Below are 23,838 nucleotides of genomic sequence, written 5' to 3'. Positions count from 1 at the left end.
AACGGAAGTCTTCCACGATGTCAACGCTGACGTCAGAGGGAGGGCTTAACAAAGCCCTCCCTCTCTCCGACGTCAGCGCTGACATCGGAAAGACTTCTGGTTGGCGGGGGACGGGTGGGATTTCTGTCCCCGCGCAACTCTCTAGTCTGGGTGGCCAGTCCATCAAAATGCTGGCCCTTCCCATGTCCAAATGGTCTTGTTCTGGATGTTTCAGACTTAGATGAATTTGTGGTCGAGAATGTGGTATAAAGATTGATGCAGTGGCAGTCTGGACGATCAACCGCCTGGACGTACAGATAGATGATTTTTTATTTAAAAAAAAAAAAATTGGGGATGTAGTTTTCGAGAATGGACATTTTACCACTGCTGACTTTGGGTGACAAGAGCTCTACGTCCAAATTGGACTTAGACATTTCTTTTGATTTTGCCCTTCCATGGGTACACAAGATCAAGTCTCTAACTATAAACCAGTGGCATCTATACCTTTCCTGGAAAAACTTATGGAAGATATTGTTAATAATCAATTAAATTTGTATCTTGACAAGTTTAACATCTTAAATAGTCTGGATAATCTGGATTTCAAACGAACCATAGTACTGAAACTATTCTAGGCTCCATGTTAGATACTATAAGAACTGTTATATAAATCCTCTGACTGCACGATATTGGCCAAATGAAAAGGCCAATATCGTGCAGTCAGAAGATTTATATAACAGTGCTTTCCACGATGCTATTTGTTGCTTAACTTCCAGCCCACTGTGCTAAGGACCCCTGAGGAAGGCAACCTTATTCCCGAAACACGGACCGTGTAGGGTCTGTTGATTTTATAAACAGCACTATTTTTAGGTTGGCATCGGCCAGAGTTTTACAATATGACTTTTATGATATTGTATTGTATTTTTATACACACTAATAAACATTGATTTTTTTACTCCTGCTAGCCCAGGACTTGGTTCCATTCTTTGCTTGTTTCACTATTTATCTTTTGTAACCAGTACAATAATACCCATGTAAATTGTCATTCCACATATAGTTCACCCAAACTACCATAGAACATGCCTACACATGAGTCACAGAAAAGTATGTTCCTTGTTCTTATCACATATGATTTTATAAAAGCCCTTTTTTCATGCATAAAAGGTCCTTTATCTGCAAATAGTTATTTCTAAAATTACTTCCAATATGCCACAATCCTTTCTGCTCTGTTTCTGCACAGATACATGTCCTAACTCACATCAAGCTTCCTCCCTTTCCCAGCTAGTCCCACTATTGATTCCACGATTGAAAGAGGAGCTGAAGGAGAACGGGGCCAAAAAGACCATGATTCCTTCCTGCCCCACTGCTGCCAAAGTTCAAAACTGTGATAACTGGCCTTCTGTGTTACTTTGCTCTTCAGAAAAACTTGTGTGAAATAAAACCTACTACAGGGTGCAGAAGGGAAAAAAAATCAATAGCACACCAAAAAACCCAATTCATAAATAGATTTACGTCCTCCTATAAAGAAATGGTCAAAAGACCTTAGTGAACTATACAAAAAGGGGGTACTCAGTCACTACAGCAAAAATCTACCTCCTTTTTGTATATAGTAAGTCCCTGAGGTTTTTTTTCTCCATTTCTTAATAGGAGGATTTGAATCTATTTATGATTTACAGATTGGGATTTTGCTTTACTCCATGTAAGCCTACTTCTTTTTGAACTGCTAGTGTCCTGCTTCTTTGGGTCTCTAGCGGTCTCTAGTACCATGAACCTTTGCTAGAAATACCAGGGGATCTTCCTTTAGTTTTCAGAATTCCCTTCCTAGCTCAGCAATTGCTGGCTGTGGCTTCCCTCGGAAGCTGGTATGCATGTACCTTATTTCTGGCCAATAGATACCTCCATTGCGCAGTGACTGAGACGCCGTTTCCATCAGTGACTGAGAGTTCTGTTGCAGCAACCTCAAGTCAAGTGGTAGGACTTAGGCCTGGCAACGAAACTCAGACCTTCTATCCAGCAATACCCAGCATTCCTGCTGAGCCACGGGGTTACCCCAGACAATCCAATTCCAATTGTTACACGTGCAAACCAGCAGTATTTCCACCAAATCTGGTTACATTTCCTTTTGATATTTATACAGTATTTCTCCGTAGATTTTCTAGTGTCTGAAAAGATTGAATTAAAACATTTTCAAATCATACACATGTACATATAAAGGGGTTGATTAGCACAAATTTGAAACTTGTGAGAAGTAGCAGCAATCACCAAGCCTTCAACCCTGGTGTATCACTGGAAACATGTATTTGGGCTGTGAAACATTTGATGTAAAAATTCTCTTTTAGGCACATAAACTTAACTCTCAATAAATTATGATTCACATAAATTAATATGTAAAATTAAAGCACTTGCATTTCTAGTATGAGATTATAGAATTGATATTAGAATAATATATTTTAGGAGGTATGCTGTTGACTTGCCATTCTGCTCGCTGTATGTGTTTCTGTAGTAAGGCATTTCAGTACCTCGCAGATAGCATCTATGATATGCAGTGTTGCAGTTGCTAAAGTAACAAGTTTTTTGTTGTTTTTTTTTAATATGAATAGGGAAGCAGATAAAAGTTGTAGAAAAGCAATGCTTAAGATAAAGGTATCCTGGTGCTTTTGTAATGTTTGTATTCATAATGTTCAAACCATGTGGCGCAGTGGTTAAAGCTACAACCTCAGCACCCTGAGGCTGTGGGTTCAAACCCACGCTGCTGCTTGTGACCCTGGGCAAGTCACTTAGGCCCAAATTCTGTAACCAGCGCCTAAAGTTAGGCACCTATTTCGGAGGCGCCCAACTAGAGAGGCGCCTATCGAAATTGAAGAACAAGCTCAATGAAGCTTTTTAATCAGCGCCGATTGAAACCTAGGCGCCGATCAAGAAAGCGCGATTCTGTAACAAGGCGCCTCTAAAAATTTATGCGGCCTTCAATAAAATAGGCGCTATGCACGGTAGGCGTGGGCGTGGCTACGTGTTAGGCGCCTTCTTACAAAATCACTGCTCTTAAGCGTGCTTAAGCGCTCGCATGGGCGCCTACCTTTTAGTTGTGCCTAGAGCTGGCCCATTTCTTGGGCGCCTCCAAAATAAGTTCCGCTCAGCGTGATTCATTAAACAGCACCCAATTTTACTTGAATCGCGCTGAACAGTGCCTAATTAGGCGCCTAACTTTTGGCCGCTTCTTATAGAATTTGCCCTTTAATCCCCCCATTGCCCCAGGTACATTAGACAGATTGTGAGCCTACCGGGATAGACAGGGAAAAATGCTGGAGTACCTGAATAAATTCATATAAACCATTCTGAGCTCCCCTGGGAGAATAGTATAGAAAACGGAATAAATAAAATAAAAATTTATCATCAAGTCGAGGACACGGGTTGCTTTTCAGCTCATACAAAAGGCATTAGCTCACAAGAGATGACTTTATAACCTGTCACACCTACAAGTTAGCTATGAAGAGTTGACTATCAAGGTTTGCCCTGTTTCACTGCTAGACCACCAGGTTTAAAAAAAAGAATTACGTGGAGAGGTCCAGGAGGTGGGGGTGGGTCACCCAGATGAAAACCGCAAATAACTGATGTCACGAGTTCAGGACCCACGAATATGGAGGGGAATATGTACATAGTAACAGACTAAATGAGGTCAGATAAAGACCTGAATGGTCCATCCAGTCTGCCCATTAGTTATACTCATTAAAAATACATGATTAAAGCCCCTATGAGAAAAAGGATGAGGGAGGGGATGGTTGGGATTTTTTTGCTGTTGTTTATGAGTTTGTGTGCATTGTATGATACGACATTCGTATGCCTAGTGTTGTATTACTATTTGTTCTTTTTTTTTATTTTTACATTACAATAAAAGTAAAAAAACTCAACAAAAAGCATGATTACTGTAAATTAACTTGTCTCTTTTCTTTGCTATTTCTGTGCCATAGACTGTAAAGTCCACCTGGTACTGTCTTAGGTTCCAAATCCTGAAGTTGCCGTCCAAGCTCACTCCAACCTATCCAACCATCTCGTTGTGTTTGCAGGATATCTACCATAAAGTCTGGCCAGTAACGCCCTCATGTTCCAAGCTAGTGGCGTTCCCGTTGATGTCCTCCTTTTGCATATTAAAGGTATCTTGAACACTAGACCGATGTATGTCCTTCACATCTGACCTACAGTAAAGACATATGAAAGAATATTATTCACTAGTGACCTCAGACAGCATGGGGAGAATTCTCTACACGTTGCCCACAGTTAGGTACTAGGATGATGTGTGTTAAGCATAATTTTTGTTATAGAATACTAGTAAGTCCACACTTAGGGCTCCTTTTACAAAGGCGCGCTAGCGGTTTAATGTGCGTAATACCGTGAGCTACCGCCTCCTGTTGAGCAGGCGGTAGTTTTTAGGCCAGCGCGGGGGTTAGCGCGTGATGAAAAGTCACGTGCGTTAACCCCACTAGCGTGGCTTAATAAAAGGAGACCTTAGTGCGAACCAGTAATGTAATGCATACATATTGGGTTCAACCCTCCCGGGCCGAATTTAAAGCACAGAGGAAGAAGAAACTCTTTAAGATAAGTTATTCATTGAAATGAATTTAGAATAAAATAAAAAGTATTTATATATTTATTTTTGAAAATACATTTATGAAGGAAACAGTATGAGAGCTTGAGTACTGAGCACAAAAATTGAAGAAAAATAATAAATTAAAGATCGAGCCAATGACGATCTGTCGCAGAAAGCTCACTGCCATGAAAGTTTATTGAAGTGGTGAAATGGTGGCGCCGAGGCTCAGAAGAAAAGTGTTATTACTGGTTCGCACTTAGGGATCCTTTTACTAAGGCGTGCTAACCAATTTAGCGCACGCTAAATGCTAAGGTGCCCTTTATGCTCTTTGGGCGCCTTAGCATTTAGCACGCACTAGATCAGCTAGCGCGCCTTAGTAAAAGGACCCCTTAGAGTTTAATAATATCGATGGTTGAAGATTCTCTAAGTGAATATTGGATATAAGAAAAATCTATTTTGGAAGTGGAACGGTAACTTTAGGGGTGAGCATTTAGCTAAATCAATGGCTGGTGTAAATACTCTTGTCTTACTGCAGTCAGTTAGGTGCAACTGATAGTATTCTATAACATGCACCTAAGTACTAGGCATGCCCCTGACCTGCCCCAGGCCCTCCAATGCCCACACCCCCATGCAATTGCATGCTATGGATTTTGTATACTCAATTTGTAGAATGCTGACTAAGGGCAGGTTTACATATAACTGCAAATTAGTGCCAAGTAGCATCAATTAATATCAATTTGCATTTAATTTAGCAATTAAGTTACACTAACTGGCAGTGGCAAAGTGAGAGTAGGAGGCACCCGGGAGGTGGTACCTTCCCCGTGCCCTCTTCTCCACCCAAACTCCTTTCCCCCCCATACCACACTCGTGCCCTCCCTTCCCCCGTACCTCTTTAAATATTCACCAGTACGAGCAGCTTTTCTGGCCTGCCGCTTGCGCCGGCGTTGGCTTTCCCTCTGACATCACTTCCTGGCCCCGTGACCTGAAAGTGATTTCAGAGGGGAGCCAGGCCGGCACGAGCAGCAGGTTGGAAAATTTCCTCGTGCTGGCAGAGATTTAATGAGGTGGTGGGGACGGGAGGGCATGAGTGTGGCATAGGTGGATGAAGCTGTGCCGGTGCCCCCATCAAGATGACACCTGGGATGGGCCACCTCCCACCCCCCTTTACTATGCCACTGCTAACTGACGCTATTCTATAACCTACACATGTAACATTGCATGCTAAGGATGAAATTCTACACCCAAGTTTACAGAATTAGGAGGCAGATGTATTCATTTGCACAAAGATTATCCAAACCAAACCAATGTACAACCTGAACTTATATATTTAAGATTTAGAACTTTATTAAAGCCTTATCTTTCTGAAGAGGCTTTTTCTATTCAGTTGGATGGCTTTGATATGGTTCATATTTACTAGCATTGGGGGCTGCAATTTTTAAATTTTGATTTTCTTTTTTTTTTAAAGAATTTGAGATCCAGTTAATTTTATTGTATGTTTTTTAAATTATGTGAACCGCTCTGTTATTGTATAAGGAAGGGCGGTATATTCAATAAAATAAACCATAATAAATATTTTGTTATATGGATTAATCCTTTTGTGATTTTGTGTAATCTTTATTCTAATATCTTAGCATAACTTTTTTAGTCCATGTTAATTACGGGGATCAGCACATAACCCCTCTTTTACTAATGCGTAACGCGGATTTTAACTCTGGCAGCTGCGGTAACTGCTCCAATGATTAAAGAATGCTATGAGTGCCGGAAAAGTTACCGCTGCTGCCCGTGCTAAAACCCATGCTACGCATTAGTAAAGGAGGGGATAATTTTGAATAAGCAGTGGCTATTTCCTGTAATCCCAGTCTCAGCTTTTCAATAGGAGAGGAAATCTTGACATTGTTGGGAGTCAACATTCTCTTAAGGGCTTGATAAAATTTGACTGTAAAACCATCCAGTCTCAGAAGCCTGTATAGCGTGAGGGCATTTTTCAAAGGTATTTCCAGACAGAAACCCTGCTTTAATGTGCAGTAAAGAAATGGCTTTTTTGAAATCACCACTTATGTGTTTATGGTCATTTTCATATGCAACTTTCTAAACTGACTTCCTAGATTGGTTCCTTTGAAAACTTACTAGGGCTGAGTTTGTAAATTTTGGTTCTTGAAGGCCAATTGAATATTACCAATAGGAACCACGTACCTCGTGAAACGTTTGCCGGCGTGAGCAGCATCTCCCCACCTGCTGCTCGTGTTGTCCTCAACTCCCTTCTGATCTCACATCCTGGTCCCGTGATCAGGAAGTGACGTCAGAAGGAAGCCAAGGCTGGCATGAGCAGCAAGTGGAACATGCTGTTCGTGCTGGTAAACATTTAAAAAGGTAAAATGATGGACGGAGAAATGCCAGCGACCCCCCCGCAAGGATGATGTCCAGGGCAATCTGTCCCCCCCCCAACCCCCTGCCTGCTCTTACCACGCCACTAATGCTTAGGCCTCCCTTGCTACATAATGTGCCTAAATTAATGGACCTGCTCTAGGTGTGGTTTAAGTGGCTGTGCATTCTGTATTTTGCCATGGCAGCGATAATACAAGCATATTTCCATAAAAAAGTTCCAAGCCATATCTGCATAGAAATCATATGCTATTGTGAGCTTACTTCTTGGGTAGCCTGGACTTTGAAGAAACCACAGCAAAATGTCAAAAATGTGAGTTTCCTTGAATTGGATCTAGTTATATTTGAAATTTTAGAAAAACCTGTCAGTTCCTTGGCAGTATTTATGAGTGTAAATGGAACACATACAAAGCGTGAGTGATGCCATTATTATTATGTCATCAGGATAGAAACAAAACCATGAAACTGATGAAGGGACTATAGCAACTGGAACCCATGACAAATGTAGTCCAATAGAAGGCAACACCCACAACTTTCTATTGCCTTATTTCTATGTATTCAAGTGGCCTAATCTGGCAACCACTACTGTGCTCGGGAAGAGAAATAGCACTTTGCTGAACCCATTTTCCTGCACCAGAGCTGAAACGCTATAGGAAGTCATTGTAATTTCTTCGGGAAAATTCTCTTCAGATAACATAAATACACCTATCACAGCAAGCTTTGCATTTTGATGGACTTTTGCACTAAAGAAAAAAGCAGCCTTGATTGTAATTCAGCTTTTCATCTCCACTCTCTAGAGCATGTTGGAATTGAGAAAACGCCCTTTGGGGTCCAGTAAGAATTTTATCTTAACATCTGAAAGATGAGGACAAGAAACACTGTTATTACATTTAATATGATGTTTCTAGTCTTCCTTAGCAATGTATTTGAATTAAGGTACCGCACTGAACAGATAGCTGTTATAATATAATAAATAGTATATTTGAGTGTTTGTAAGAGAAACAATATTTATCTGCAGGAAATTTAGGTCTACCCCTGGTCAGTAAAGTGCATTATAATATTAAAAGTAGTTTCAGCTTTGCGGTGTTAAAAACATAAGGATTGCCTTACTGGGACAGACCGAAGGTCCATCAACTAAGCCCAGTATCCTGTTTCAAACAGTGGCCAACCCAGGTCCCAAGTTCCTAGCTAGATCCCAAGTAACAAAACAGATTCTATGCTACTTATCCTAGGAATAAGCAGTGGATTTCCCCAAGCCATTTCAACAATGGCCTATGGACTTCTCTATTAGGAAATTATCCAAACCTTTTTTAAAACTCCGCTAAGCTAACTGATTTTACCACATTCTCCGGCAATGAATTCCAGAGTTTAATTACACATTGTGTGAAGAAATATTTTCTCCAGTTTGTTTTAAATCTACTACTAAGTAGTTAGATTTCAGGATGGGTTGACAGTAGGAGCCAGATTCTAAAAATGGAGCAAAAAATTAAGTGCCAGGAAAAATCCATGCTCAGTGCTATTCAATAAAGGGCCTTTAATTGAATAACAGTACGGATTTCTGCACCTGCTGAAATCTGGTATAAATCATAGTGTGCAAGCTGGACATGGATCTCAATTAATCTATAATACTGCACCCAACTCTTGTGAATGCCCCTAATCTACTCCTGCCTCTGCCATGGCCATGCCCACTTCTGAGTTGTGCACGATCCAATTTAGGCATCCATTCAGCTAGATCCACATTCAGATAATAATTAGTGAAGAAAAAAACAGGGGAAAACAACACCACAAAACCAAATATGTAAAGACCAGAGTGGAATTGTCCAAATAAGAGAGATGTGCAATGGAAAAAATGTCCTCCAATCCATCTGATGATATGAAGGTCTTTATTGTTCAAACATCAAAATGACACATTCAACGACTCAATGACTCACGACTGGATGACTCAACATGTACATGTTTCGGCCCTCAGGCCTGCCTCAGGAGTCTATAAATATATATATGAACATCTTAAAAAGCTACTGCCGTTGTACAGATCAATGGTGAGACCTCACCTGGAGTACTGTGTTCAGTTTTGGAGGCCGCATTATCAAAAGGATGTGAAGAGAATGGAGTCGATTCAGCGAATGGCCACTAGGATGGTCTCAGGATTAAAGAATCTCCCACATGAAGAACGTTTGCGCAAGCTGCGCTTATATTCTCTCGAAGAGCGCAGGGAAAGGGGGGACATGATAGAAACATTCAAATACGTCATGGGCCGTATTGATATGGAGGAAGAAATATTTTGTCTTACGGGTCCCATGGCGACAAGAGGGCATCCGCTAAAACTCAGGGGGGGGGGGAAGATTTCATGGGGACACCAGGAAGTATTTCTTCACGAATGGGTAATTGATGGATGGAATGGTCTTCCAAGTCAGGTAGTCGAGGCCAGAACCATGCTCGACTTCAAAGACGATGGGGCAGACAGGTGGGGTCGCTCCAGAGGAATGCTTAAATGATGGAGGGAGGGTTCTTGAGTTGTCAGACTTGTTGGGCTGTCGGCCCTTTTCTGCCGTCATACTCTATGTTTCCATGATGAAATACACAATACACTGGCACTCAATTGGATCTGACTAAAAGGTCAGTCATGGAAGAATACCATCTGTCTATAAAACAACAGGGAGATTAGAGAAGGGGAAGGAGTCAGGATGGAATGGAGAGATCAGAAGAGGGAAAGGGGAGAGACAGAGGAATGAGAAAGTAGAGAGGGATTGATGCTGGGAAGGGGGTCAGATGAGAAATAAGGAGAGAGGGACAAAGATGCTAGATCTGGTGTAGGAGAGATAAAAATGAAGAGAGCAGAATGAATCATGTAAAAAGGAGAGGGGGGCACAGGCTGGATGGAAAGGGGAGAGGGGTATAGAAAGAAGGCAGATACCATATGGAAGGGAGAGAAGGCAGACAGTGGATGGAAGGGGCAGATGCTGGGTGGAAGAGAGTGAAAAGATGATGAAAGCAGAAACCAGAGATGATAAAAGGTAGAAAAAAATAATTTTATTTCTATCTTGTGATTAGAATATATCAGCTTTGAAATATGTATCCTGCTAGAGCTGATGTTAGACATAACTGGGGAGTGCAAAGCCCAGACAGTGCTTCTTTAGCTTCCAGCTGGCTTAGGGCTCTCTCTGACCAGGAGGCAGTTGCCCTAGTTGCACACCCCTAACACTATTCCTGTCATGTGTGACTGCGGTATTCTGTTAGCATGATATTTCTGTGTAGCATTCTGTAATAATTTGGCTTTTTCAGTTTTCTTGATAGTAGAGGGAATATATGTGAAGGGGAGGGGAGACAGGGGTTTTGTTGATTCTTGCCCTGTATTATTTGTATTTATAAAATGACAATTGTACAGAATATTGTTTCTTTTTATACTTTAATAAAATATGTTCAATATAAAATCATATCTATTTGAGGCTTGTGCGGATGGAATCAGATGGTTAGCGGGACTGAGCTCGCGGGGACGGGGCGGCGATGGGGTTTTAAAAAATTTCAGTCTTAGTAGTTTGCCGGTTCACAAAATAATTATTTTATTTCCGCCGGTCCATAGGTATAAAAAGGTTGAAGAACACTGATCTAAAACATATATAGTGAAGTTAAATATGGCCATACTCTGTTAGCATTAGCATGCAGCTCTTTTACAGCGGGTGGGGTAAACTTCCCAAACTTTTATAGGTATTATCAGGCCTATATACTGTGTTAGGGTATGTATTGGGTCCTTCCTAAGCTCATGGAACATCTTCCATGAGCTGGCAAATTATGTCCCCATTACGGCTGTCTCATGTGTTGAGTATCAAGTTACCGAGTTATGCTAAGGACAATAGTATTATATTTGACACTTGGAAAACCTTGAAATTCATTTAACAGAAATTCCAGTAGAGAAATCCATGTGTCAATCCTTATGGTTAAACTCCAAGATTCAAATTGGTGAGTCTAAGATTGCCTGGAAGCCGTCGGCCCAATGCACAGCGGCCTCAAAGAAGGTGAACAGAATGTTGGGCATTATCAAAAAAGGTATCACGACCAGAACGAAGGAAGTTATCCTGCCACTGTATGGAGCACCCGCATTTGGAGTACTGCGTCCAATACTGGTCGCCGTACCTTAAGAAGGATATGGCGATACTCGAGAGGGTCCAGAGAAGAGCAACAAGGATGATAAAAGGCATGGAAAACCTTTTATATGCTGAAAGGCTAGAGAAGCTGGGGCTCTTTTCCCTGGAAAAGCGGAAAACTTAGAGAGGACATGATAGAGACTTATAAGATCATGAAAGGCATAGAGAAGGTGGAGACGGACAGATTCTTCAGACTAGCGGGGACAACAAAAACAAGAGGGCATTCAGAAAAATTGAAAGGAGACAGATTCAGAACCAATGCTAGGAAGTTCTTCTTCACTCAGAGGGTGGTAGACACCTGGAATGCGCTTCCAGAGGAGGTGGTAGGACAGAGTACGATATTGGGTTTCAAAAAGGGATTGGATGATTTCCTGAAGGAGAAGGGGATTGAAGGGTATAGATAGAGGGTTACTATACAGGATATTAAATTATTAGGGAATAAAAGGTTTAGGTAAAGGATCACTTACAGGTCATGGACCTGGGAGGCCGGCGCGGGAGCAGATTGCCGGGCACGATGGACCCCTGGTCTTACCCAGCAGAGGCAATGCTTATGTTCTTATGTTAAATGGGGAAATGCTTGATTTTTCAAAACTGCAACAATCTTTTGGTACTTCAAAGTCTCAAATTTATAAGTGGTTGCAGTTGAAGCAAGCCATTCAGAAAGGGTTCCCTGATTGGCAAAATTAAAAAAATAATTATAGCATGTTCTTCCAGACAGATTTGCTAGTACCGCCCGTTGGTATAAAATAACATCTGAATTCCTGAATAAAAAGCCAAAAACTAGTCTTAGGGACATTTGGAGCATTGAGATAAAGCAGCAGATTTCTGCGTCTCAATGGCCACGAATTTGGACTTGGAGGATGAGATGTACAGCATCAGCATCTATGAGAAAAACATGTTTGGTTTTTTTTGTTATATAGAAGTTTCTGGACCCCTGTTCGTTTACAAAAATTAGATAGTTCTAAATCTTATAGATGCTGGCACTGTCATCTTGATGTAGGGACACTGGATCATCTGCTGTTCTATTATCCTTTGATACTTAACTTTTGGAAGTCAATATGGGGACAGATTAATACCATACTGGAGGCATCAATTCCATTGACATATGAGGTAGTTATATGTGGAACATTATTGCATATTAATCCCCCCATGGACCGCTATAAATGCCGGCTTTTCCTTATAATGACTGGGATAGCCATGCACATGATTACTCACAATTAGAAGAACTGGGATCACCTTAGTTTTCCTTTTTGATGGGTGAGCTTATGTTTAACTTATAAATATGAGAAAATGAATGCTGACATGCTGGGACATAATAAGATATTCAAATTAGTTTGGGGGTCCATTGACGTCTTTTGCAGATTTGCTATAATTGTCCTTTATCTTTATTTTCCATTGTTTTTCACCCACACATCCAGGGGTGGGTGGGAGCGGGAGGGAGGGTATATCTTTTGTTTTGGTATTATTCCTGATGGTAATGTTGAATGGGGGAGGGAATTTTTATCTTTTGTATAGATACTGATTGATTTTAAGTGCTTGGTTGATTATCATTATTTGTATATAAATTGTATTGCACTTTTTGTTGGCATTAAAAACTAAATAAAGTTAAAACAAAGCGCATGCAGCTCTTTTTTTTTCAAAATATGTTTTATTGATTTTCAATAACAATACAAAAAAAGCGCTACACAGAATAAAGACCAATCCATACCACAACAATCAAACCCACCCAGGCATCCCACTACCCTCCCCACCAACCTCAACCCCTTCCACCCCCGACAAACAATCATGAACCAATAGTGCAACCGAGTGGTCCTTCGGGGTGGGGGAGCAGGCAGGCAGGCCTTCAGGGGGGAGAAAGGCCTCTAGGGGGGATGCAGGCTTTCAAGGGGGGGACAAGCTTTCATGGGGGGGAGACAGGCTTTCGGAGGAACATGCCTTCAAGGGGGACAGGCAGGCAGGCCTTCAAGGGGGGGGGGGGGGACAAGCCTTCATGGGGGAGACAGGCTTTCGGGGGGACATGCCTTCAAGGGGGACAGGCAGGCAGGCCTTCAAGGGAGGGACAGGCCTTTAAGGGGGGAACAGGCCTTCAAGGGGGGGACAGGCAGGCATGCCTTCAAGGGGGGGGGACAAGCCTTCATGGGGGAGACAGGCTTTCGGGGAGACATGCCTTCAAGGGGGACAGGCAGGCAGGCCTTCAAAGGAGGGACAGGCCTTTAAGGGGGGAGGACAGACAGGCAGGCCTTTAAGGGGGGGACAGGCATTCAAGGGAGGGACAGGCAGGCAGGCCTTCAAGGGGGGGACAGGCGTTCAAGGGGGGGACAGGCCTCAGGGGTGGGATGCAGACCTTTAAGGGTGGGACAGGCTTTCAGGGGAGGGGAGGCCCTGGTGTAGAAGTACACGGAGGGAAGGGGGGGTTCAAAGAGACGTGCATATGCTGGACTTTGGGGGGGGGAAGAAATAATGGGTCTGAAAATAGAGGAGAGGGATAGAGATGATGAACCATGGGATTTAGTGAGGGAAGGAACAGAAAGGGAAAGAAGTTGGACACAAAGGATGGTGTGGAGGGGGGATAGAAATACTGGATAGGAGGGTAGTTGGGAAAAGAAAGAGAGAGATGGTGGATCCTGGGGTGGTGGGGAAGGAGGGAGAGATGCCGGATGAAAGGGTAGTTAGGAAAAGGTGGATCTGTGGAGGGAGACGAAAAAAAGGAAAGATGCCGAACCTCCTGGGGAGGGAAGGGAAACGGAAAGGAAGGACAGAGACGGCAGATGGATGATTAGCATGCAGAAAGAAGAAAGGAGACCCTGTCAAGCAAGTTATCAGAAGACAACCAGAGCCTTGGACCAACAAAATTTGAAAAATAACCAAACAACAAAAGGTAGAAAAACTAATTTTATTTTCTGTTTTGAGATTACAATATGTCAGAGCTAGTGTTAGACTGCAAACTTGAGCTAGGATTTAACAGAGAGAGGAAAAGTCCTTTTTGTTTCTTTATTTTATTTACACCACAGTGCCAGTGTGGTTAGGAGAAGCCAAAGGGGGGATGAAAAAGCTATAAAATAAACCCACCAGGATGTTTGAAAAAAAAACCCCAAAAACCCAAACACCCAATTGGGCAGGAAAATCGAATCGAAAAACCAATTCAATAGGCTGAATCGAATCAAAATTTTTTTCCCTGAATCGAGCAGCACTAGTTTGTGCTACTGTCTTAGACTTTAGGACCTGGGATTGGGGAGAGATGGCATCCTCAGTACTTTATAATGCAAGTGAAACGAGGATTTGGTCAGACTTTTGAAGGGTCTGCAGAAGAAAAATATTGTATAGGCTGGGGACATAAGACAGCAGGAAATGGGAACTTTTCTTCCTTCTATTTTTGTGAATGGCAAGGCTAAGGATGTCAGAGAGTTCAGTTAAAATATGTGCTTTATAAGAAAATATAATAATGTGTTTTATAAAGTTTATAAACATTGCTGGCCGACCCGATGAGGTGTTCCTATTGGTGGTGGTGGTGGCAGCATGTCAATGCGTTGAGAGGAAGAGGTGGTCTGGGAAATTCTGCTGAGCAAACTCTGGGCCCATTTCCACCCCCCAGTTAGTCCACTCCACTCAACTGGGGTGGGTCTTTGGGTGTTGTGCCTGGGTAGTTGTTTTGGGATCTCTTCCAGTAGTTTGTCAGTATCTCCTTGTGGTCCAAGGAAGGAAACTTTGTTAACCTTAGCATTGACCTTCAAAATATGTTTGTAACAGCGCTGCTTGTGTGGCATTAGGCTATGTAGTGATCGAAAGAAAAAACCAGACCTTTGCACATTTTTGCACTATATGGTGGGTGTATGAGGAGATTCACATTTCCTGCACAGCTAAGTCCGTGTGAAGTTACCTTGTGCTGTATTTGACATCTAGCAAGGTCTCTGTTTGGAAGGACAGATCTAAGCTTTAAAATGAAGTGGCCAGAAGTTATGGTAAAAGCAGATAGCGTAGCTGGTTTTAAGAAAGATTTGGACAAATTCCTGGAAGAAAAGTCCATAGTCTGTTATTAAGACATGGGGAAGTGTCAGCTTGCCCTGGATCGGTAGCATGGAATGTTGCTACTCTTTGGGTTTTGACCAGGTACTAGTGACCTGGATTGGCTTCCATGAAAATGGGTTACTGGGCATGATGGACCATTGGTCTGACCCAGTTAGGCTATTCTTATGTTATGTTCTCATCTGTAGGGGCCTTTGTTTTCACTTCTTATTTTAATGTATTTTTTTTCTGGGAACTTATCAGTGTTTTTTATAATGGGAACAAAAATGGAAGAGAATTAATGTGTGTGGAATGGGGGTGGTGGTAACTAATTTCTTCAGCTAAATAATTCAGTCCACTTCAACCAGATATAGGAGAACTCACGCACCATTCACACACCCTCCAACCAGAAACATCAAAAGAAAAAAACTGTTCGACAACCTCCTAGCCATTCGAGCTGCAACACTCGACCCCCAACTCTACAACCTATTGACCTCGACCATAGACTACAAAACCTTCAAAAAAGAAATAAAAACCCTTCTATTCAAAAAACACATAAAACCGAACTAACACAATCAGAACTGTCCCAAGCATCACCTGCAACTACTCCATATGTACTTCTGATGTCATGACAATTCAGACATAATTTATGTTATGTTATGTTTGGAATAATGGTTACATATATGAAGTTCAATAAAAGAAAATTTTCACTGTCTGTTTCTATTCTGACCATTTATTCTGTTTTATGGTTATTACAAAAAATATTTTTTTACATGAGGGGTGGGGGGGGGGGGTCAAAAAAATGATGGGCCCCGTGTGCCACATACCTAGGTACGCCACTGTTCCTTGGTTTTCCTTGTAAATTTCTGATTGACTATGAAAGGACTTGATAAAGTTCCCTTATTTTAAAGTCTGTCTACTCAAAAACATAAGAATAGCCTCACTGGATCAGACCAGTGATCCATCTAGCTTGGTATCCTGTGACTACCATCATTATTTCCTCTAACTGAGCAGGTCTTCCAGCTACAGTTGGGCCAGTGGGGTTGCTGTTTCACTATCATCCCCATATGAGCGACAGGCAAGCTCTACAGGACTTCAGAGAACCTGCCTGTCCCTAGTAATTAAAAGCATAATATTGAAACACTGCCTCCTACTGGCAGCAATGCAGTTGGAGGACTCCTGCTCAGCTTAAAGGGAACAGTGCCACTGCCCACCAATAGTCCGTTATAAGGGACCCTTTTTACTAAAGATTAGCATATGGTAACAGAATTTGTGTGCACTAAATTCTAAGTAGCCCAGAGGTATATAATGGGCTTTTTTAGCATGCGCTAAACTTTAGTCTATAGAAGGTCCCTAATTGATTTGGAGCTGATCATCTGCAGGCCCTAAGCCTGAGGAAGGACAGGCAGCTTTTTATGGTTGCTAGCGTAGGGTAGCATTTGCTGTTTGAGTTGCTCCAGGAATTTTGCTGATTTTCCTGCACTGCCAAGTCTAGAATTGCAGCTTTTGTAAAATAAAGACTGGTCTTTGCAAATCGTAACCAAATTCATAGTGTTGGCAACATTTCTTAAAGTCTCCTGTTTGTTAAACAGCCCGCTTTTCGCTCAGGATTTCCTCACTGTCCCGTGATCTTTGCTTTAAAGGCTGCTAGGAGTTCTGTGCCCGCCCTTGGTCTGCCAGTCATGGGTGGAAACTCAAAAGCCTTTCCCTGTTTTGTCTAAAATCTTAAAAGAGGAAAATAAAATCTTAACTCACATTGTTTGTGCTGCCTGCTTAGGGTCCTCTGCTTTGTATTGCTGATGTTAGGATCTTATATTCCTTGTGAGAACTGGGAATATCTCTGTTTTGGTTGACATGATTTATGTTTTAATCAGTCCAGCCTACGGCTATTTAGTAGGATTAAACCCTCCTCCCCCCAAAAAAAAAAACAACAACCAAACAAACAACAAAATCCACAAATGTGACACATAATGTTGAGAGAATTTAAAAGTGAAAAAAAATCACAATTATCGAACTCTTGTTCCTCTTTATAGTGAAAATAGTTACATTTCCATAAGGTGTGAAGAATAAACGCAAGGCTGAAAACCAAGAATCTTAATTTTGCCTCAATTTTTGGGCTTTACTGTTTCTATAGAGACGAAAAGAAAGCTTTGACTCCCCTACCCAGCTATTAAAGTTTAGTGCATTGAAAACTGTCCTCATGCTGTGACACCCTTTCAAGGAGTAGAATAGGGTCTGAACTAATCCACGAAAGTTGTCATGCTATGAACTAGTAGTCAAGCTTTTTCCTTTCAATTGAATCTAAAACTATACTGTACTTCACACTTGATTGGCCCTTCGGATAGAAAGCCTCAATATCCCTGCTGGAAGCAGGCTCCTCTTCACACAGTGGTGTTGAACATGGAAAGATCTGGTTTCTATGGCATAATTACAAACCCTAAGATATTAAAGTATTAAGAATTTGCCTCTCTTTTTTTCCCCCCTCTGTAACTGTGTAACTCAAAATGTTTTTGTTTTCCTGAAGAAAAAAAAAAAGGAAAAAAAAAGTCTGGCTAAGTTTTGGTACACGCCTCTATTTCATTATTGGTAAGTTACCTTGGCAGGAAACTAGGGTCCTAGTTGAATTTTTTTCTTCCCACGAAGAGCCTTATTCATTGCAGGCGTTCTCTAGTTTTGTGCCTGTGTCAAAAATCTTTTATTTGAATAGAGGCTCAGGAGGGTCTTTTCTTTTCAGTACTACATATATATGTGAAAGAAACTAATATTCAAACTCACACCATCATTCTCATGCATCTGAGAAAGGTTACAGATTTTATTTACTACCATGCAAGCTTGTACTGCCTATCGGTTTCGGAAGAAAAAAAAAAACCCCTACTGTATCTGTGGACCTAAAGGTACTTGTGTTGTGACCAATGGATTTTGCAAGTCTGATATTAATACTATCTGAAGAAGAAGAATAATATTTCTGCAACTGTGCAATCAGAACTTCATCTTTGCAAGTTAAGTAAAAAACTATGGCTTTCTTAATTGCAATTTTTTTTTATTTTTTTTTATTGAGAAATATCTTTATCTATACAGACCAAAAGGGGGCACCAGGGCCTTAACAAAAACTAGCATTGTTTTGGTTAATGAAAATACAAACTCAAGAAACGTGTATAAGGTTAAAAAAAATTCCTCCAAGGTAATTGATAAATGTAGAACAACTCTCTTCTTAACTCACCTAGGTAGGTTAATAGCTTTTTGTAAACAAGCCAAGTTTGATTGAAGGAATTAGCCTCCACTACAGTACTTTTTAGTTCTTGCAGCTGTAAATAATGACCGCTTTGCTGCTAATGAAATTAAAGTGATTGAGGGAATTTTTTTAAAAATGCCTAATGCTTTCTAGTTACAGAAAGTTGCAATGTGCCATTGATGGAGGAATGGTACGGGTGGCAGTGTTTGGTGGCTTGAAGGAGAGGGTGTGTGTGCATTATATAGTTTTTGGGTCAGTTTGCTTCCCCTTCATGTAATTCTCTGCTTTTTGCATTCTCTACCATTATTCAGACAGGCTAAATCAACAAATTAGGATCCTCTGTCCTCTGTCAAATAGTTAACAGAATGAGAAAAACACTGAAAAACTAGGGTCAACTGTACCAAATAATTAGTACTTCTCAGAAGGTGATAACCCTGTAACTTAATACCAAAGAACTTGCATTCATAGGAAGTCAAAATATTGAAAAGCCAACCTTTGAAGAAACTCGACCACAGCCATCGTGCTCAATTCTATATTGTTTTGAAGCAGTCTGTTAATTTCAAATGGAAAATACACTTTTGTATGAAGTCTGCCCATGAAATTTTGTTTACCAATGAAATGTTCCAAAAATTAACCTTCAAACAGACTCCCTTTTTTGGTTTTAACAATATGTGCTTTTTATCCTCCAGCATACAAAAATACCACAAATGCAGGTCTCTGGCATATTTAGAAGAATCTTCATGGTGTTATATCAAGGCATTATTCTTTCAGATTCAAATATTGTAAATCTCTTTTTTAATGGACTCATTAATTTATTGCTCATATATAATGCAGCAGTAGTCAGTTTACCAGCTGCTCTTAATTTAATAGTGTTGATACACTTAACATTATATTGAAGTCTGGTAAATAATATTATTTAAATGCTTTTATTCATGGGAGATAAAGTATACCATAAAAATACTGCAAAGGATTCACTGTCATTTTAATTTTGTTGGCTATTAGAAGGTCAACAACAGTTTTGTTCAATATAGTCAACATATTGACAATATACATATTTAATCATTTTATTATACACTTAAGCTATGCTTACAAGAAACAATTAGGTTATGCCTCTACTATCATAATGTCGCTGTGGTTATGAAATATGAACACAACATTTTTGTGATTTTGATTACCATAAAGAATTCTGATATCCCATAACTATGACTGTGTAATTTATATGGGGCCCAAATAGGGAAAAGCTATTAAGTGAGGGAACTAGAATTGAAAAGCTCTCTCTTTGTTACGCCAAATAATATCCAAGGAAGAAAATGTTTTCACGTGTCTAGTAGGTTAAATGGAAAGGTCTGCTGGCTGCTGTTATCATGTGTATGCTACCCTGACCTACCCAGGAATGCCTCAAACACAGCTGCCAGAGGACGGGCTTTTGTCTGCAATGTTTTATATTTTTCTCTTGTTCTGGTTTCAAGTGTTTGTCTCTTATTTGCTGTATTAAGTTTGGTTATGTATATGCCCCCAACTAACCTGCGATGCTAGGCTCTTACGGGTCCCTTTACAAAGGGGCATTGCTGAGTAGCACATGTTAAATGCCGAGCCGCCCATTCTATTCCTATTCCTGGCATTTAGCGTGTATTTTTGTAAAAGCCATCCTTAGTGAGGTTATATTGTGACTTGAAATATAATTTATAGCTCGTTTTTGTGTATTCTGCTGAATGATAACCTTTACTAAACTAGCTGCCTTTACACCGACTGGAAATAAATATTTGGAAAAAATAGAGGCAGATGCACCGTGTAACCCTCCATTGCTGCCGTTGCAAAAAAAAACAAAACACTTAGCTCATGATTGTGAGCCTACTAGAGACAGCGAAAGCACCTGTATATAATATGTAGACTGCTGTACCACAGAAAGGCAGTAAATCATATGCACAGCTCATACTCGTGCCGTACCACAACCAAAACTCAGAAAAAATAGGAGTGCGCAGAAACAACAACAACAAAAAAAAACCCAACAAAAACCAAACAGAACTCTGTGTGGCAATGGAAAAAGCTTTCCTTGTATGTAACTTGAAATGTTTCGTAAGCCAGCTGTATCAGGGGTAAGTGCTGTATAAACATATGCCGTTATTTATTCTGTGTGTGTATATATATATATATATATACAGTATGTATAGATAGATAGCAAGAATAAACAGACATCACGTGTTCACCTGAATACATGTAATATATTAGTATTTCACAGGGCTCCCGGTACCACTCTGAATACTATAATACTAATATATGATATGAGGGGGTGCTGAAAAGTTCTCAGCCCAATCAAGAAGAGAATGATGTGGATATGGTCCAATCAATGATCTGAAACAATGTCAAAACCACATTTTAGCGAAATCAGACAACACCCTTTTCAGCTACAGTGGCAAAATAACGCTCGGAATTTAGGAAGTTGGTTGGTTGAGCTGAGAACCTTCCAGCATCCCCTTGTATAATACCACTGTCTGGTGAACTTCCACACTGGGGCTGAGAACAAAGTGACATAATCCATTTATTGAGAAGGTTGAATTATATCGGTTTATAGTTGAGAGGAATACACGATGTCTGAGTGTCTGTATACACTTGCTATATAATAGTTACCCCTGATGCAACTACCGGTAGTTGACAAAATAATTCAGGTTACATATTTTGTATATTATAATTCGTTGTGGATTTGATATACCACCTTTGCAAACCTAATTGATCAAAGTGGTTAACAAATTAATTCCCCCCTTTTACTATACCGCAAAAGCGGTTATTAGCGCAGGGAGCCGCACTGAATGTTCCGCATGGCTCCCGACACTCACAGGAACTCTATGAACATCGGAAGCAGCGCGGAGCATTCAGCGCACCTCCCTGCGCTAATAACCACTATGGCGGATTAGTAAAAGGGAGGGGTAAATAAACCAACCCAAATGGAAGGCCACAATGTTTAGGATAGGAATCAAACATACGAGAGGGAGTGGAAAAGCTGACAAGCTTGAGATTGTGAAATTAGGCCAGGAAAGCAAATAATGAGGATATGGCCAGTGAGCCGAAGGCTGTCTTAAAAAAAAACAAATGGGTTTTTAACAATAATTTAAACTTAAAAAAAGAGGCTTCAGTTCTGATTGGCCAGGGGAGATCAATTCAAAATTTGCGAGAAATAAAATTAAAAGCTGAGATACAGGTAGATTCACAATGAGCTGTTTGAACATATTAATTATATGATAAAATCTTTGTGTGTGTGTGGGGGGGGGGGGGAGTGGGGGTTGTTACTTTTTGTTTGTGCATACTTCTACTTTTTCAGGAAATAAATATTTGTCATTTGACTGTGTCCTATTACATAGATATCAGTGGTCATTTTAGAAGGGCTATATGCATTTGAAGCATGCAGAAACCAACATCGAGATTTAAGTTCCCATTTTACAAGGCCAGAATTTGCATATCGTATTTATTCAATTTTCTATACTGTTCTCCCAGGGAAGCTCATCACAGTTTACATAAATCTATTCAGGTACTCAAACATTTTACCCTCTCTGTCCTAGTGGGCTCAAAATCTATCTACGGTAATGTACCTAGGGCAAAAGGGGGGTGGGGTGGGGAAATTAAGTGACTTGCCCGGGATCTTGAGGAGCAGTGTGGGTTTGAACCCACAACCTCAGGGTGTTGAGGCTGTAGCTTTAACCACTGCATTACATTCTCAAACTCAAGGGCATGCTTAGAAAATACACTTTTATTCCACATTTTGGAAGGGGAATAAATGTCAAGATTTACACCTGCCACCAAGTATGTTTTGTTTTTATGCAGTGAGACCCTGTGCCAAAAATACCCTGACTTGTGCTAAAATAATTTCTCTCCAAAATAGCAAAACCCCTTTAGAATATTTGGCCTTATTATTATGATTTTTTTATATGCCGCCATACCGGGGAGGTTCTAAGCGGCTTATAGCATGAAAAAACAGTATATACATACATTTTCAAAAAAAAAAATCTCAATACAATACAATAAAAGGCCTTAGTTTTCTCTTGTCCATTCCCTATATGAAAGAGTGCAGAATGCCTTCTTTTTTTTTTTAACCAACTGGATCCAATTATGATGAAAACCCATTTGTTTTATAATCATTATTATATATTTGTTTTCAAACTATTTGAAGCTGATTGTTTCTGATATGAGGTTGTGAGGTTCTGATATGTGCGTGCGTGCGTGCGTGTGTGTGTGTGTGTGTGCTAAACACACATTCACATACGAGGGGCTGCTGAAAAGTTCTCAGCCCAACCAACAAAGTTGGGGCAGTCTCCATCCAGGGCTATATGTGGAACGAAAAATGTGGAAATTTGCTGAACTAAGGGCGCCTTTTACTAAGGTGCGTTAGGGCCTTAATGCGTGGAATAGCGCATGCTAAATTGCCGCGCCCGCTAGACCTTAACGCCAGCATTGAGCCGGCGTTATTCTAGAAGCGTGGTGTAGCGTGCAGTAATTTCGTGCGAGCGCTAAAAACACTAGCACACCTTAGTAAAAGGAGCCCTAAGTGTATAGTCCTCGACGGAGACTGCCCCAACTTTGCTGGTTGGGCTAAGAACTTTTCAGAGGCCCCTAGTATAAGACCCTTCTTTATTGGAATGCATCAGTGCCAAGCCTTTGCCTAGATCTGAGAAGTAGGTCAGACACAAAATAGCAGAGAGGAGCAAAAAACTGCAAAGGTCAAAAGAGAAAAGCAAGTGTGTGATGTCCTATTAGAAAACTGAATGTTCAAGCAGCAAAGCCACTGAACCAATGGCCTGATGAAGAGTTACGAAGAGTTTGTATACCATCATTTTAGAATGAAGAGCCTGGGGCCTCAATCAGTGAACAGACTGAGAAAAAGTCTATTTTGAATCAAGCCCATTGATAATAGGGAAGATCTGATTATATGTATTCTTAAACTAAAGGAAACAAAAAGAAAAACGGGGTCAGTCAACAGCCTTTCCAAACAGACAAGAGCCAGAGGTCCAATAGAAATCAATTCAGTTTACTGATAGAGATCCACAGAGGTGTTGACCTAACACGGCACCATGTTTCGGCATGTCAAAAAGCCTGATTCAAGGATCAAAAAATACTGTGTGGTGATTTCGCAATTATAATCAACAGTATGTTTATAAGTGGTCTTGTGGACCACTAAATAGAACAGCTGTATGTTCAGCTAAGGAGACTAAAGAACTCTTAAAATTAATTAAATTATATGCATACTAGGGGATCGGTAAAGGATGCATAAATCAAGCTTATGTAATGGTTACTCTGTCTCTGCCTCATAAAACATTATATCAGTAATTGCATTGTAGATCAGATACGAATGCCACAGGTTTGCATGCAGTAACTGAGATGAACTTATGTTACTTGTTGATTAGAATGTGACCCCTTTACGAAGACGCAAGAATATTTGGAGGGGAAGTTAACAAAGTGGGCTACCATTAAGATGAGCTATTTCACTGCTAACCCTGGTTATTAGTAACTAGGAGGACCTTTTACTGAAA

The 23,838-nt window shown here is 40.7% G+C and overlaps 1 long non-coding RNA gene across 2 annotated transcripts in view; it reads left to right on the top strand.

The window, feature by feature from the left end:
• LOC117361639 overlaps positions 1-23,838 on the top strand; it is a 57,382-nt gene that overhangs the window by 24,995 nt on the left and 8,549 nt on the right. For both annotated transcript variants that reach the window (XR_004539706.1, XR_004539707.1), the window contains exon 3: positions 3,945-4,127. This is a non-coding gene — a long non-coding RNA (uncharacterized LOC117361639). The remainder of the gene's footprint in view (positions 1-3,944; positions 4,128-23,838) is intronic.

Source organism: Geotrypetes seraphini, chromosome 5 (assembly GCF_902459505.1).
Source record: "Geotrypetes seraphini chromosome 5, aGeoSer1.1, whole genome shotgun sequence".
NCBI lineage: Eukaryota > Metazoa > Chordata > Amphibia > Gymnophiona > Dermophiidae > Geotrypetes > Geotrypetes seraphini.
The sequence above is the reverse complement of the archived record's forward strand: the minus strand, read 5'-3'. Positions and strand labels throughout refer to the sequence as shown.